Source organism: Panulirus ornatus, chromosome 39, assembly GCF_036320965.1.
Source record: "Panulirus ornatus isolate Po-2019 chromosome 39, ASM3632096v1, whole genome shotgun sequence".
Classification (NCBI taxonomy): domain Eukaryota; kingdom Metazoa; phylum Arthropoda; class Malacostraca; order Decapoda; family Palinuridae; genus Panulirus; species Panulirus ornatus.
The window spans coordinates 14,404,053-14,422,571 of NC_092262.1; the positions used below are offsets into that span (position 1 = coordinate 14,404,053).

General features: G+C 45.5%; 1 protein-coding gene across 2 annotated transcripts in view; it reads left to right on the forward strand.

The window, feature by feature from the left end:
- The first annotated feature begins 4,137 nt into the window (after positions 1 to 4,137).
- LOC139761198 (sphingomyelin phosphodiesterase-like) overlaps positions 4,138 to 18,519 on the forward strand; it is a 118,848-nt gene continuing 104,466 nt past the window's right edge. The window contains exon 1 of one of the 2 annotated variants that reach the window (XM_071685243.1): positions 4,138 to 4,173. The gene's annotated coding sequence lies outside the window, so the exon portion shown is untranslated. Of the gene's footprint in view, positions 4,174 to 7,134; positions 7,378 to 18,519 lie in introns of those variants that run through there. The other variant, XM_071685244.1, reaches the window with a different exon arrangement.

Consider the following 18,519-nt stretch of genomic DNA (forward strand, 5'->3'; position numbering starts at 1 on the left):
TGCTGCATTTTTATTTAGTTAACCTTTTCATGAGCTTGAACTCATGTTCATAAAAACATTTTTGATCTTGACTGGTGGCATGAGGGTACAGTGGCTTTTGTATTTCTTATTACGTTTGACTGGTTAGCTTGATGGTATCCCCACATAATGCACAGACACCATCATATATCCTCAGAGGACCAGATACCATTTATTGATATACTAGAAACAATATAAAATTCCATCATGCTTGTAGATCCCAGTACTAGGAAGCAATGCCTCCACCGAAGGCTGCTGAAGCTTTAATTAAGATGTCAGATTTGGCTAGTCCACTCACCCGTTCACATTAGAGAATCCTTCATCAAAGGACAGAAAAGTTCTTGTCTTTGGTGGTGAACTACATATAATAGTTTTCATCCAATATTGAAGCTTTAAGGTACCTCAGCCAAGAGTTAAAGTTATGTTGGCTTTGAGTTAACTCTAGGTCTTTAGCATTCTTCCCTCATTATGTTGTTATATAATGCAAATGTAAGGTTTCAATTTGTCTGTTTTGTGATTCTAACCAGGGGATACTGAGTTTTGAATTTGTAATCATAATTAGTAAGAACAGCTACACACTTCTTAGTTGAGGTGAATTGGTTTCATAATAACATTACAAGAGTTGACAGGTCTCACTCCTCAACCATAAGGTAATTTTGAAGCTGCTGGGCATTGCAGTGAACGAAAATGTACTTTCATTATGTTTACTGGTTTAAAGATTTGACTGCAGTTTGATCATATATGTTTACTGGTTTAAAGATCTAACCGCAGTTTGATCATATATGTTTACTGGTTTAAAGATCTGACTGCAGTTTGATCATATTTAACCTTCATGTGTTTGAGTCTGTGGAGGAGAGGGGTATTCAGCAAAACAGTATTGTCTTGGTGCTTTACATTCATAAGATTACATGTATATAGCCATCCTGTGTATGAAAGTGTGTAGAAGGGTGTTTAGTCCAATGGAACTCCCTGAAAGGGGTGGCCACGGCAACAATCTCTATAACTAAAGAACTCCAGTGCTGCTTCTTAGCGGTGTTTAGCAAAACAATATAGTCAAGTGCTTCGCATTCATATGTTTATGTATATGAAAATTACACCTTGAACTTAAGCTGAATAGAAAATTGTTATTTACTGAAGTTGTATACCCAGGAACCATAGTAAGATTTCTTCCATGCTTCTTACACCTTTTGTACTGCATGGAATACCAAACAGTTGCCCTGCTTTCAGATGTTATACAGATTAAATCCTTTGCTAAGTATGATAGAAAGAAAAGATTATAATTAATTTTTATTATATTTTGTCGCTATCTCCCGCATTAATGAGGTAACGCAAGGAAACATGTGGACGTGTGTGTATATACATATGTATGTGGGTAGGTTGGGCCATTCTATTGTCTGTTTCCTTGCACTACCTTGCTAGAAAGAAAAAAATATGTATATATTTTTTCATACATGTTTGCCATTTCCTGCATTAGCAAGGTAGCTCCAGGAATAGATAAAGAAGTGGCTTAATTTGCTCTCATCCATTCTAGCTGTTATATGTAATACACCAAAACCAAAGCCCCTATCCACAACCAAGCCTCACAGACCTCTCCTTCCTAACCTGTGCTTGTTTTATCCCATAGACAGCACATTGACCCCCGTAAACCACATCATTTCATTTCTCAACATTCCTTACATGCCTCGTGCCTTCCTGTTTGTTCATGCTCTGAGCCTTCAAAGCATATTGCACTGTTCTTCCATCTCCTCCTGGGTGTTCCCCTTTTCATTTATCCTGATACTTCTGACATGTATTCTTTCTTAGTTATTCTGTCCTCACTATCATCATATATCCAAAACATTTCAGCACACTCTCTTCAGCTCTCTCAACCATACTTTTCTTATTGCTACACCTTGCTCTACTTAATTATTGCTAACTTGATTAACACTCACTCAATATTTTATCCTCAATCATTTCATTTCCAACACATCCAAATTCTGTACTTTTTGACCTTGTATCTTTACAACACCGTTAGTACTACTCTACAATCATACATACCCATCTTCACCCTCTCATGCAATGATCTCTCTTTCCACGTAATCCTCAGTGGTGCACATGGAATCTTACCCCCTCTCACCCATCTTAAGGGAAACTTCAGCTTCCTTGATTCTAATCTCTGCCATGTTCACTTCCAAGTATCTGAAACACCCCCTTCCAGGTTTTTCTCCATTTACAACTCTCAGCCCGAACAGGTTTGTCTTCCGTCTTAAACTTTATAACCTCATGATTATATACATGAATTCTTGTAACTTTCTTTTGACACACAGTTTTCCAAACGCAGACACCAGCTTTTACAGTTTCTTGCTGTCCGTCATGAGAGCAATGTCGCAGGCAAACAGCTAGTGGCTGCCATGGTACCTTTCTTAAGAATTCTGCTCATAGCATAGATAATCCAAGGTAAATATCATCTTTAGGCCTGAGTTTTTTTTTTTTTTCAGTGCCACTGCTAAGCAAATATATATTTAGTGTATTTTCCCAGAAATTTCTCCGAGCATTTTTTTTTACCTATAGTGACTGGACAAAGCATGGACAAAGCATGTCCCAATCACAGACCATCTTGCATTAAAGATGTGTAGTAAAAAAAACAAAGGTAGAAATTGATAAGGGTTTACCTGGTGTTTGTAGACCTGACTCATAATGATAGAAGGGTAACAGAAAGAGGGAAAGACAAGTAGGGAAGAAGAATTCCGCAACTATTTGAAGGAAGGTATCATAGTGGTTAGTCCACAACCAGCTGATCTCCCACTGGAAACAGAAGCAGGAACCAGATGCAAGCCTCAGGTCCAAGGAACTGCAATGACCCTGAACAAATGTACATTGTGAACAGTCAGGATAGGGAGGGAAGTTGCCAGACAATTCATCCTTGTGGGAAAGAAAGTATAATAACCAGGGATTTCATGTGTAGGGATATAAGAAAACCAAGGTTTTTATAGGGATATAGTCATAAGTCCTGAAATGGATACAGGAGAATTTCCTGTAATAAATCACGGAGCATGTGAGAATCATTTCTGCTTGCCCTTTTCTATACACGTAATAATAGCATGGAAATATTTCAAATTTGATATACATGATAAATGATTGTTTAGTGCTTAAGTTTGATTGGTTGAAGAGAACACAAGAGAGATTTCAAAGTGGAATCAGCTAAAGCGTGACAGTTGCAACAAACGTATGAGGTTCTTACAGAGTTGGACTAGGATGGTATTTGTATTGCTGGAGTTATTATAGACCTGTGCTATAGACAAGTTTTGTTAGAACCGAAGTGATGAAATCATAACAGGTACCACTCGATGCATACACAGGAAGAGGGTAAACTAGAACGGTGTTTTGCTGGAGAAGAAACAAGTTCCTAATCCTACATATGCAAGACTTCAGCCACCCTAATTTGACTGGATCAACCATTACAAGATTGTACCTCGTCATGCGTATGAGGATAAAAATATATAATCATGCAATGTTAAACATCTTTCAAAATAATTGTCGGTCCAGCCAGACATGTATAAATTAGTTCATTTCATACAACAAATGTTAAACATGCACAAGATTATAAGGTGATCCATGACCTTGATCTTGCCTTTGGTTACCCGACTTATGTGTCAGATTTCCACATTTATTACTTAACCTTTCCACCAGACCCTCATTTAACGAGGTCATATGCCTTATGTATCACACAGTCACACACACACACACTATGTATAAGATTTGTGTAGCCTTCACGTTGAAGACGACTCATCAAAGACGTACTGATTGTGTGTAATAACCAACTACGCCGAAGTTAACGCCATCTATGGAGGAGATTTGGCAAGGTCGTCCATCTTTCTTGTTCGTGGTCATGACTGCCAACATTCGCTCTTAGATTTAACTTGATCTTGATTGATCTTATACTAACTCGTAGCGACATATTTACAGCATATATATATATAAACTTTTAAGATTTGTACTTCATAATCGTTATATATATAAACTTTAAAGATTTGTACTTGTTCGTTACTGTGAAAAGATACATTATGAGTCATTGGGAAATGCAGTGTAGAGTTGCAAGTCTTTTTATAAATTTATGTTGTGGTTTGTCTGCTGGCAAGGACGTGGTCACATCTCGAGCAACATTACAATATAAATGTAAGTACTGGAGGCCTGCACTGGTTATTACTACCATATTTCGATCTATTTCATTTACTTTGTAATCTGGACATTAGCTCCGTTGATGAGAACCAACATGGCCGTTGTAGGATGTCTTCCATGACCAAATATGTTGTTCTCTTGGACAGCCATTTCAAAATGTCTCATTTTTGTGTATAAGTTGACTCAGGTCGAGGAGGAGGACTGGCCTACACTGGCAACCATTGATTATTTTCCCAAGATGTTAACTCTAGTAATACGTTTGTGTGACGTGTGTTGTGTGCCTGCATGATGTAGGGCAACAGAATTGAGGTAAATGGTCGTTAGGGCGGGGTAAACAAGCCATTTACTGGATGTTGGTAATAAAGTTGTGTGTATTATTACTGGCGTATAATGCGTACACAACTGTATCATTGTCAAACGCTAATACATAATTGTCTTTAATGAATTTGTGAGATTATGTTATGGCCATTCAATCATTAATGATACAGACGATAGTTATCTCATTATGTAAATGAAGGCAATCCACGTAAACACTTGGCCAAATTTACTTTTATTTAAAAAGAAAAATATATATTAAATTATTTATCGAAAGTGGACAGCAGGGATTGCACTGCCTTCCTGTACCTAACCATTATAATTGCTTGTTACAAGCAGTTAACATGTTCAGATAAGATACAATAGATTGATGACTTACATGATGCCAAGTGTTTGTTTATCGCGATTAATTGAGGTCAACATGAATCACTTTATAACTACAGTACGTCAACTTATAAAGTTATATAATAATGACGTACATTAAGTATTTACTTGACCAGCTCTGATGGTCGTCTCTACCATTAAGATGAAGGACAACTTACAATGACCAATTATCCACATAATTAACCATCCATAAGTTTGTTCAATGTTCATTTACAACAGATAAGTCAGTCAAGTGACGACCTTATCATCATATAAGAAAGATAATTAGTGGAGATAATTATATATGTCATGACCTTGACCCCAGCAGCGACCAGGTCAGGGTGACCTGAATTATTGGGCTGGAATCATCAGGTCACATACATGATGTGTGACCTGGTCATGACCTTGGTGTCTCCTTCCTACAAGACATAAACTTAACTCTGTGTATAACCTAACCTAACCTAACCTAACCTGACGTAACCTAACCTAACCTGACGTAACCTAACCTAACCTAACCTGACGTAACCTAACCTGACGTAACCTAACCTGACGTAACCTAACCTAACCTAACCTAACCTGACGTAACCTAACCTAACCTGACGTAACCTAACCTAACCTGACGTAACCTAACCTAACCTAACCTGACGTAACCTAACCTGACGTAACCTAACCTGACGTAACCTAACCTAACCTAACCTAACCTGACGTAACCTAACCTAACCTAACCTGACGTAACCTAACCTAACCTAACCTGACGTAACCTAACCTAACCTAACCTGACGTAACCTAACCTAACCTAACCTAACCTGACGTAACCTAACCTGACGTAACCTAACCTGACGTAACCTAACCTAACCTAACCTACCTGACGTAACCTACCTAACCTAACCTGACGTAACCTAACCTAACCTAACCTAACCTGACGTAACCTAACCTAACCTAACCTGACGTAACCTAACCTGACGTAACCTAACCTAACCTGACGTAACCTAACCTGACGTAACCTAACCTAACCTAACCTAACCTAACCTGACGTAACCTAACCTAACCTAACCTAACCTGACGTAACCTAACCTAACCTAACCTAACCTGACGTAACCTAACCTAACCTAACCTAACCTAACCTAACCTGACGTAACCTAACCTAACCTAACCTAACCTAACCTGACGTAACCTAACCTAACCTAACCTAACCTAACCTAACCTAACCTAATCTGTTTATAACAACATTAACCGAGTACACCAGAAACTTAACTGTTTATAACCTATAGTATTTATAACCTAACCTAGCTTAGCACAACTATATATTCCCAGGATTCAGCTATGTTACACACAAATGTTTATAGTTTTTATATATATATTCCCAGGATTGAGCTATGTTACACACAAATGTCTATAGTTTTTATATATTTTCTTTCACTCGTGTCGTTACATGTTCCAGTCGCGAAAAATTTATTGGGATTTAATTGCGGAGTTCACAATGTGTGTGAGCGTTGAGTGAGTGAGAGTGAGCGTTAAGTGAGAGTGTGAGCGTTGAGTCTGTGTGTGTGAGCGTTAAGTGAGAGTGTGTGAGCGTTAAGTGAGAGTGTGAGCGTTGAGTCTGTGTGTGTGAGCGTTAAGTGAGAGTGTGTGAGCGTTAAGTGAGAGTGTGAGCGTTGAGTCTGTGTGTGTGAGCGTTAAGTGAGAGTGTGTGAGCGTTAAGTGAGAGTGTGAGCGTTGAGTGTGTGTGTGAGCTTTAAGTGAGAGTGTTAGCGTTGAGTGTGTGTGTGAGCTTTAAGTGAGAGTGTGAGCGTTGAGTGAGTGAGAGTGTAGGCAAGATGCATGAGTGAAGGTGTTCCTCACAGTTGCTGAGTGTGATAAACCTTGACAATTCTCGCTACGATCACATTGGATTTGTTATGAGCTTCCCTCAAATCACGGTTTCTCTTCTTTCTTTCTCTCTGGCACGGACATGGTCATGGTGGAGCCCCAATCTTACATTGACCAGTCAACTTGGGGTAATGGTGAGCAGCTGGCAACACTCCGTCCAGTAGCTGGTCAAGCCTGGTGATCCCACTGCTCGTAGTGCCGCCACAACCTGCCTCTCTCTTGCTCCGCTCCGCTCTCTCACTCTGTGAGACGACAGTCAGTCACTCTGTGAGACGACAGTCAGTCACTCTGTGAGACGACAGTCACTGTGAGACGACAGTCAGTCACTCTGTGAGACGACAGTCAGTCACTCTGTGAGACGACAGTCAGTCACTCTGTGAGACGACAGTCACTGTGAGACGACAGTCAGTCACTCTGTGAGACGACAGTCACTCTGTGAGACAGTGAGTGAGTGAGACAGTGAGTGAGTGAGACAGTGAGTGAGTGAGACAGTGAGTGAGACAGATGACGTAAACTCGCTAAGTGTTTTTCTAAGTATTTGTGGCAGCAGCTAAGGTGGATTGTCGCAGGAGGAAGGAGGTTGTGTTGGTTGTTGTGTGAGTTATGAACATGTTGTGATCATAACATCATAACACCTCATCATCCTCGGTCACAGTGAGTACAACATCACCTTTCCTGGCTCTCCTCTCACCGGGGGGGGGGGGGGGGGAGACTTTCACTATGGGGGTGAACATAATGTTATCATGGGGGGGTGAGCCAGGTGTTATCATGATGATGAACATAATGTTATCATGGGGGGGTGAGCCAGGTGTTATCATGATGATGAACATAATGTTATCATGGGGGGGTGAGCCAGGTGTTATCATGATGATGAACATAATGTTATCATGGGGGGTGAGCCAGGTGTTATCATGATGATGAACATAATGTTATCATGGGGGGGTGAGCCAGGTGTTATCATGATGAATCTGGGGGGGTGAGCCAGGTGTTATCATGATGATGAACATAATGTTATCATGGGGGGGTGAGCCAGGTGTTATCATGATGATGAACATAATGTTATCATGGGGGGGTGAGCCAGGTGTTATCATGATGATGAACATAATGTTATCATGGGGGGGTGAGCCAGGTGTTATCATGATGATGAACATAATGTTATCATGGGGGGGTGAGCCAGGTGTTATCATGATGATGAACATAATGTTATCATGGGGGGGTGAGCCAGGTGTTATCATGATGATGAACATAATGTTATCATGGGGGGGTGAGCCAGGTGTTATCATGATGATGAACATAATGTTATCATGGGGGGTGAGCCAGGTGTTATCATGATGATGAACATAATGTTATCATGGGGGGGTGAGCCAGGTGTTATCATGATGATGAACATAATGTTATCATGGGGGGGTGAGCCAGGTGTTATCATGATGATGAACATAATGTTATCATGGGGGGGGTGAGCCAGGTGTTATCATGATGATGAACATAATGTTATCATGGGGGGTGAGCCAGGTGTTATCATGATGATGAACATAATGTTATCATGGGGGGGTGAGCCAGGTGTTATCATGATGATGAACATAATGTTATCATGGGGGGGGTGAGCCAGGTGTTATCATGATGATGAACATAATGTTATCATGGGGGGGTGAGCCAGGTGTTATCATGATGATGAACATAATGTTATCATGGGGGGTGAGCCAGGTGTTATCATGATGATGAACATAATGTTATCATCATCATGCTTCTCGTGTACTTGTGCCAGTGTGGCTATGTATATGGTTGTTCATGTCTCATGTGGTTGGTATATATATGTGGTTAGCCTAGTGTGTACATGTGGTTGTCGTGGTTAGCCTAGTGTGTACATGTGGTTGTCGTGGTTAGCCTAGTGTATACATGTGGTTGGTATATATATATATATGTGGTTAGCCTAGTGTGTACATGTGTTGTTGTGGTTAGCCTAGTGTATACATGTGGTTGGTATATATATATGTGGTTAGCCTAGTGTGTACATGTGTTGTTGTGGTTAGCCTAGTGTGCACATGTGGTTGGTATATATATGTGGTTAACCTAGTGTGTACATGTGTTGTTGTGGTTAGCCTAGTGTATACATGTGGTTGGTATATTATATATGTGGTTAGCCTAGTGTGTACATGTGGTTGTTGTGGTTAGCCTAGTGTATACATGTGGTTGGTATATATATGTGGTTAGCCTAGTGTGTACATGTGTTGTTGTGGTTAGCCTAGTGTATACATGTGGTTGGTATATATATAGTGGTTAGCCTAGTGTGTACATGTGGTTGTCGTGGTTAGCCTAGTGTATACATGTGGTTGGTCTATATATGGGTTAGCCTAGTGTGTACATGTGGTTGTCGTGGTTAGCCTAGTGTATACATGTGGTTGGTATATATATGTGGTTAGCCTAGTGTGTACATGTAGTTGTTGTGGTTAGCCTAGTGTATACATGTGGTTGGTATATATATATGTGGTTAGCCTAGTGTGTACATGTGGTTGTCGTGGTTAGCCTAGTGTATACATGTGGTTGGTATATATATGTGGTTAGCCTAGTATGTACATGTGTTGTTGTGGTTAGCCTAGTGTATACATGTGGTTGGTATATATATGTGGTTAGCCTAGTGTGTACATGTATTGTTGTGGTTAGCCTAGTGTATACATGTGGTTGGTATATATATATGTGGTTAGCTTAGTGTGTACATGTGTTGTTGTGGTTAGCCTAGTGTGCACATGTGGTTGGTATATATATGTGGTTAGCCTAGTGTGTACATGTGTTGTTGTGGTTAGCCTAGTGTATACATGTGGTTGGTATATATATATATGTGGTTAGCCTAGTGTGTACATGTGTTGTTGTGGTTAGCCTAGTGTGTACATGTGGTTGTCGTGGTTAGGCTAGTGTGTACATGTGGTTGTCGTGGTTAGCCTAGTGTGTACATGTGGTTGTCGTGGTTAGCCTAGTGTGTACATGTGGTTGTCGTGGATAGCCTAGTGTGTACATGTGTTGTCGTGGTTAGCCTAGTGTGCACATGTGGTTGTCGTGGTTAGCCTAGTGTGTACATGTGGTTGTCGTGGTTAGCCTAGTGTGTACATGTGGTTGTCGTGGTTAGCCTAGTGTGTACATGTGGTTGTCGTGGTTAGCCTAGTGTGTACATGTGGTTGTCGTGGTTAGCCTAGTGTGTACATGTGGTTGTCGTGGTTAGCCTAGTGTGTACATGTGGTTGTCGTGGTTAGCCTAGTGTGTACATGTGGTTGTCGTGGTTAGCCTAGTGTGTACATGTGGTTGTCGTGGTTAGCCTAGTGTGTACATGTGGTTGTCGTGGTTAGCCTAGTGTGTACATGTGGTTGTCGTGGTTAGCCTAGTGTGTACATGTGGTTGTCGTGGTTAGCCTAGTGTGTACATGTATAATGAACCATTGTTCTCGACTCGTCATTATAATGATCATTACCATCATGACTCATCTGTACAATGTTCTAGCATAATGTTCTCTGTTCTTCATGGAGTTATAACGCCTCATAACTGCTGCATAGAACACATTGGTTCAAGTCCACTTTGGCACAATACACTTGTCATTATGTAGTTACTGGAGAGGGGGGGGGGGTGTTGTTAGCAGAACAACAACAACAAATTGGTGATGTTGTGTTGTACAACCAGGAGGCAACCTGACTCTTCCCTCATTACCAGTGTAAACTGTTGCAGGAGGAATCCGGTAACACACGGGACACACAACGTGGAAACATTTTCTTTGTGTCAAGTACAGACAAGCCACGCTGGGGGGGGGGGGGAGGTCATTACATAGAGGAAGTTAAGTCACGTGTACCATGTGAGGTTGACCTGTGTGTGGGGCGGGGCGACGACACACTCAACCCCCCCCCCCCCCTTTAACATCTTCACATACTGTGGTCCAGGTGGGTGAGGTTGGATGTGGACATTGTGGCTAGTGTGGTCCAGGTGGGTGAGGTTGGATGTGGACATTGTGGCTAGTGTGGTCCAGGTGGGTGAGGTTGGATGTGGACATTGTGGCTAGTGTGGTCCAGGTGGGTGAGGTTGGATGTGGACATTGTGGCTAGTGTGGTCCAGGTGGGTGAGGTTGGATGTGGACATTGTGGCTAGTGTGGTCCAGGTGGGTGAGGTTGGATGTGGACATTGTGGCTAGTGTGGTCCAGGTGGGTGAGGTTGGATGTGGACATTGTGGCTAGTGTGGTCCAGGTGGGTGAGGTTGGATGTGGACATTGTGGCTAGTGTGGTCCAGGTGGGTGAGGTTGGATGTGGACATTGTGGCTAGTGTGGTCCAGGTGGGTGAGGTTGGATGTGGACATTGTGGCTAGTGTGGTCCAGGTGGGTGAGGTTGGATGTGGACATTGTGGCTAGTGTGGTCCAGGTGGGTGAGGTTGGATGTGGACATTGTGGCTAGTGTGGTCCAGGTGGGTGAGGTTGGATGTGGACATTGTGGCTAGTGTGGTCCAGGTGGGTGAGGTTGGATGTGGACATTGTGGCTAGTGTGGTCCAGGTGGGTGAGGTTGGAGTGGACATTGTGGCTAGTGTGGTCCAGGTGGGTGAGGTTGGATGTGGACATTGTGGCTAGTGTGGTCCAGGTGGGTGAGGTTGGATGTGGACATTGTGGCTAGTGTGGTCCAGGTGGGTGAGGTTGGATGTGGACATTGTGGCTAGTGTGGTCCAGGTGGGTGAGGTTGGATGTGGACATTGTGGCTAGTGTGGTCCAGGTGGGTGAGGTTGGATGTGGACATTGTGGCTAGTGTGGTCCAGGTGGGTGAGGTTGGATGTGGACATTGTGGCTAGTGTGGTCCAGGTGGGTGAGGTTGGATGTGGACATTGTGGCTAGTGTGGTCCAGGTGGGTGAGGTTGGATGTGGACATTGTGGCTAGTGTGGTCCAGGTGGGTGAGGTTGGATGTGGACATTGTGGCTAGTGTGGTCCAGGTGGGTGAGGTTGGGTGTGGACATTGTGGCTAGTGTGGTCCAGGTGGGTGAGGTTGGATGTGGACATTGTGGCTAGTGTGGTCCAGGTGGGTGAGGTTGGATGTGGACATTGTGGCTAGTGTGGTCCAGGTGGGTGAGGTTGGATGTGGACATTGTGGCTAGTGTGGTCCAGGTGGGTGAGGTTGGATGTGGACATTGTGGCTAGTGTGGTCCAGGTGGGTGAGGTTGGATGTGGACATTGTGGCTAGTGTGGTCCAGGTGGGTGAGGTTGGATGTGGACATTGTGGCTAGTGTGGTCCAGGTGGGTGAGGTTGGATGTGGACATTGTGGCTAGTGTGGTCCAGGTGGGTGAGGTTGGATGTGGACATTGTGGCTAGTGTGGTCCAGGTGGGTGAGGTTGGATGTGGACATTGTGGCTAGTGTGGTCCAGGTGGGTGAGGTTGGATGTGGACATTGTGGCTAGTGTGGTCCAGGTGGGTGAGGTTGGATGTGGACATTGTGGCTAGTGTGGTCCAGGTGGGTGAGGTTGGGTGTGGACATTGTGGCTAGTGTGGTCCAGGTGGGTGAGGTTGGGTGTGGACATTGTGGCTAGTGTGGTCCAGGTGGGTGAGGTTGGATGTGGACATTGTGGCTAGTGTGGTCCAGGTGGGTGAGGTTGGGTGTGGACATTGTGGCTAGTGTGGTCCAGGTGGGTGAGGTTGGGTGTGGACATTGTGGCTAGTGTGGTCCAGGTGGGTGAGGTTGGGTGTGGACATTGTAGCTAGTGTGGTCCAGGTGGGTGAGGTTGGATGTGGACATCGTGGCTAGTGTGGTCCAGGTGGGTGAGGTTGGATGTGGACATTGTGGCTAGTGTGGTCCAGGTGGGTGAGGTTGGATGTGGACATTGTGGCTAGTGTGGTCCAGGTGGGTGAGGTTGGGTGTGGACATTGTAGCTACAGCTTAGTCCTGTATCACGTTTTCTTTCGTCGTTGTTGTACTGGCCGACAGTTGTCAACCCCATCATCAATCGTTCATCATGTGGTCGTTCCATGTGTACATGTGGTCGTTCCATGTGTACATGTGGTCGTTCCATGTGTACATGTGGTTGTTCCATCTGTACATATGGTCGTTCCATGAGTACATGTGGTCGTTCCATGTGTACATGTGGTCGTTCCATGTGTACATGTGGTCGTTCCATGTGTACCTGTGGTCGTTCCATGTGTACATGTGGTCGTTCCATGTGTACATGTGGTCGTTCCATGTGTACATGTGGTCGTTCCATGTGTACATGTGGTCGTTCCATGTGTACATGTGGTCGTTCCATGTGTACATGTGGTCGTTCCATGTGTGTTCTTTGTTCTGTCTGGAGTGTTGGAGGTTGTTGGTGAGGCCATAATGGCCACATTTGAAGCCATGTATGAACACCTGTGACCATTGCTCGTCACACTGTAGATCTCTTACTTATGTTTCTCTCTCTCTCTCTCTCTCTCTCTCTCTCTCTCTCTCTCTCTCTCTCTCTCTCTCTCTCTCTCTCTTATGAACTTATATTGATGTCCGGATCCAGTGGATCTTCTGTAGGAGAGAGAGGTGGCGTTGTGGGGTCCTGTGAAGTTTGTTTAGGAGGGAGGGAGAGAGATGGTGTAGTGGGTGCCCCCTTACATGGTGGTACAGAGGAGTGAGACTTATTATTACTGACCTGGGTCACACCAACTTGATATTATCTTCCATCATAATGATCGTTACATGGTCCAGACTACATCATACATGACCCATAATGATCGTTACATGGTCCAGACTACATATACTTCATACATGTACCATGATGGTCGTTACATGGTCCAGACTACATCATACATGACCCATAATGATCGTTACATGGTCCAGACTACATATACTTCATACATGTACCATGATGGTCGTTACATGGTCCAGACTACATCATACATGACCCATAATGATCGTCACATGGTCCAGACTACATATACTTCATACATGACCCATAATGATCGTCACATGGTCCAGACTACATATACTTCATACATGTACCATAATGATCGTTACATGGTCCAGACTACATATACTTCATACATGTACCATAATGATCGTTACATGGTCCAGACTACATCATACATGACCCATAATGATCGTCACATGGTCCAGACTACATATACTTCATACATGACCCATAATGATCGTCACATGGTCCAGACTACATATACTTCATACATGACCCATAATGATCGTTACATGGTCCAGACTACATATACTTCATACATGACCCATAATGATCATTACATGGTCCAGACTACATATACTTCATACATGTACCATAATGATCGTTACATGGTCCAGACTACATCATACATGACCCATAATGATCGTCACATGGTCCAGACTACATATACTTCATACATGTACCATAATGATCGTCACATGGTCCAGACTACATATACTTCATACATGTACCATGAATGATCGTTACATGGTCCAGACTACATATACTTCATACATGTACCATGATGGTCGTTACATGGTCCAGACTACATATACTTCATACATGTACCATAATGGTCGTTACATGGTCCAGACTACATATACTTCATACATGTACCATGATGGTCGTTACATGGTCCAGACTACATATAGTTCATACATGTACCATGAATGATCGTTACATGGTCCAGACTACATATACTTCATACATGTACCATGATGGTCGTTACATGGTCCAGACTACATATACTTCATACATGTACCATAAATGATCGTTACATGGTCCAGACTACATATACTTCATACATGTACCATGATGGTCGTTACATGGTCCAGACTACATATACTTCATACATGACCCATAATGATCGTTACATGGTCCAGACTACATATACTTCATACATGTACCATGATGGTCGTTACATGGTCCAGACTACATATACTTCATACATGTACCATGATGGTCGTTACATGGTCCAGACTACATATACTTCATACATGTACCATGATGGTCGTTACATGGTCCAGACTACATATACTTCATACATGTACCATGATGGTCGTTACATGGTCCAGACTACATATACTTCATACATGTACCATGATGGTCGTTACATGGTCCAAACTACATATACTTCATACATGTACCATGATGGTCGTTACATGGTCCAGACTACATACGTTTCATACATGTACCATGATGGTCGTTACATGGTCCAGACTACATACGTTTCATACATGTACCATGATGGTCGTGTACCACAGATGGCTGTGTGTACGCACGTGCCGTGTGTAGCCACAGTGACTGGATGTTGGGTCAGCGGCACGTGCGGTGTGTACCACATAATGGCTGTGTATACGCACGTGCCGTGTGTACCACATACTGGATGTGTGCACGCACGTGCCGTGTGTACCACATACTGGCTGTGTGCACGCACGTGCCGTGTGTACCACATACTGGCTGTGTGCACGCACGCGCGGTGTGTACCACATACTGGCTGTGCACGCACGTGCGGTGTGTACCACATACTGGCTGTGTGCACGCACGTGCGGTGTGTACCACATACTGGCTGTGTGCACGCACGTGCGGTGTGTACCACATACTGGCTGTGTGCACGCACGTGCGGTGTGTACCACATACTGGCTGTGTGCACGCACGTGCGGTGTGTACCACATACTGGCTGTGTGCACGCACGTGCGGTGTGTACCACATACTGGCTGTGTGCACGCACGTGCGGTGTGTACCACATTCTGGCTGTGTGCACGCACGTGCGTGTGTACCACATTCTGGCTGTGTACACGTGCGGTGTGGACCACATACTGGCTGTGTCACGCACGTGCGGTGTGTACCACATACTGGCTGTGTGCACGCACGTGCGGTGTGTACCACATACTGGCTGTGTGCACGCACGTGCGGTGTGTACCACATACTGGCTGTGTGCACGCACGTGCGGTGTGTACCACATACTGGCTGTGTGCACGCACGTGCGGTGTGTACCACATACTGGCTGTGTGCACGCACGTGCGGTGTGTACCACATACTGGCTGTGTGCACGCACGTGCGGTGTGTACCACATACTGGCTGTGTGCACGCACTGCCGGTGTGTACCACATTCTGGCTGTGTGCACGCACGTGCGGTGTGTACCACATACTGGCTGTGTGCACGCACGTGCGGTGTGTACCACATACTGGCTGTGTGCACGCACGTGCGGTGTGTACCACATACTGGCTGTGTGCACGCACGTGCGGTGTGTACCACATACTGGCTGTGTGCACGCACGTGCCGTGTGTACCACATACTGGCTGTGTGCACGCACGTGCCGTGTGTACCACATACTGGCTGTGTGCACGCACGTGCCGTGTGTACCACATACTGGCTGTGTGCACGCACGTGCCGTGTGTACCACATACTGGCTGTGTGCACGCACGTGCGGTGTGTACCACATACTGGCTGTGTGCACGCACGTGCGGTGTGTACCACATACTGGCTGTGTGCACGCACGTGCGGTGTGTACCACATACTGGCTGTGTGCACGCACGTGCGGTGTGTACCACATACTGGCTGTGTGCACGCACGTGCGGTGTGTACCACATTCTGGCTGTGTGCACGCACGTGCCGTGTGTACCACATACTGGCTGTGTGCACGCACGTGCCGTGTGTACCACATACTGGCTGTGTGCACGCACGTGCGATGTGTACCACATACTGGCTGTGTGCACGCACGTGCGGTGTGTACCACATACTGGCTGTGTGCACGCACGTGCGGTGTGTACCACATACTGGCTGTGTGCACGCACGTGCGGTGTGTACCACATACTGGCTGTGTGCACGCACGTGCGGTGTGTACCACATACTGGCTGTGTGCACGCACGTGCGGTGTGTACCACATACTGGCTGTGTGCACGCACGTGCCGTGTGTACCACATACTGGCTGTGTGCACGCACGTGCGGTGTGTACCACATACTGGCTGTGTGCACGCACGTGCGGTGTGTACCACATACTGGCTGTGTGCACGCACGTGCGGTGTGTACCACATACTGGCTGTGTGCACGCACGTGCGGTGTGTACCACATACTGGCTGTGTGCACGCACGTGCGGTGTGTACCACATACTGGCTGTGTGCACGCACGTGCGGTGTGTACCACATACTGGCTATGTGCACGCACGTGCGATGTGTACCACATACTGGCTGTGTGCACGCACGTGCCGTGTGTACCACATACTGGCTGTGTGCACGCACGTGCGGTGTGTACCACATACTGGCTGTGTGCACGCACGTGCGGCCCATGAGAAGTATCGCCGCAGTACACTCAGCTGAGTGGCTTCTTCGTTACATGATTGGTTTTGTGTTCATCTCGAAGGATGAAGCCAAGCCAGGTGGTCAGGTGAGGTGGCCAGGTGGCCAGGCCAGGTGGTCAGGTGAGGTGGCCAGGTGGCCAGGCCAGGCCAGGTGGTCAGGTGAGGTGGCCAGGTGGCCGGGCCAGGTGGTCAGGCCAGGTGGCCAGGCCAGGTGGTCAGGCCAGGTGGCCAGGCCAGGTGGTCAGGCGAGGTGGCCGGGCCAGGTGAGGTGGCCGGGCCACTCTACCTCGACCCAGCCTTGGTCGCTTGGCTCCATGAGGTTGCCACCTTTCACCTGCCTCCTCGTCTCCTGCCTTCCCTGGGGGGCGGCCCAACATACACACACACACACACTGCCACGCCAGGTGAGACTCGTGTGTGTGTGTGTGTGTGTGTGTGTGTTGTAGGTTGTAAGTACGAGGGAAGGCAGGGATGGTTTACCTGGTTGTATTTGATGGTTGTGGGTAAGGCTAATGACGACCCCAAATAAGGAGGAAATTACTCGTTAAGCACCAGGTTGTTAGGGTACGTGGTAGATGGAGGGGGGGGGGGGGAACAATGAATTCCTAACCTAACCTAACCTAACCTAACCTAACCTGACGTAACCTAACCTAACCTAACCTAACCTGACGTAACCTAACCTAACCTAACCTAACCTGACGTAACCTAACCTAACCTAACCTGACGTAACCTAACCTAACCTAACCTAACCTGACGTAACCTAACCTAACCTAACCTAACCTAACCTAACCTGACCTAACCTGACGTAACCTAACCTAACCTAACCTAACCTAACCTGACGTAACCTAACCTAACCTGACGTAACCTAACCTAACCTAACCTAACCTGACGTAACCTAACCTAACCTAACCTAACCTAACCTAACCTGACGTAACCTAACCTAACCTGGTGAGGTGAAGTTACACCTGTGTGTGTGTGTGTGAGAGAGAGAGAGAGAGAGAGAGAGAGAGAGAGAGAGGTGTTGGTGAGTGCGTGCGTGCGTGCGTGGTGTGGTTGAGTGCTGTACCCAGGAAGTGGATGATTCCCTGGTTAAGGTAAGGAGGAGGTAACGAGTCAACCATGGTGGTTGTTACATGGTTACCATAACGAGGTCAGGTGTGCAGGAAACGTGACCTTCATGATGGTGGTTGTTGACCTTCCTACATCTGCTGCCACAACCACTTGTATGTTGTTGATCATCATGTGTCGTCACAACACAACCTCGCACGATCAACAAACCACAACCAGTTATAGTGACGGCAAACAACTGGTGACCTCAGACTCGAATGTGAGTCTCAGTTGTGAGGAAATTCTTGTGATGAAACGGAAAGAAAAGGGTCAGGTTGTGATGATGGTCAAGGTGGGTAGGTCACTAGTGTGAGGCAGATGGTGCCATACCTTGCTCACACTACCAGTGGTTGGTCAACACAACAAGATATGGAAAAACACGTCTTGTTGATGGCTGGATCAAGTGCATAATGAGGTGTTGTTGGTCATATGTGGCAACTATGTACAACCACAAGATAAGGTCA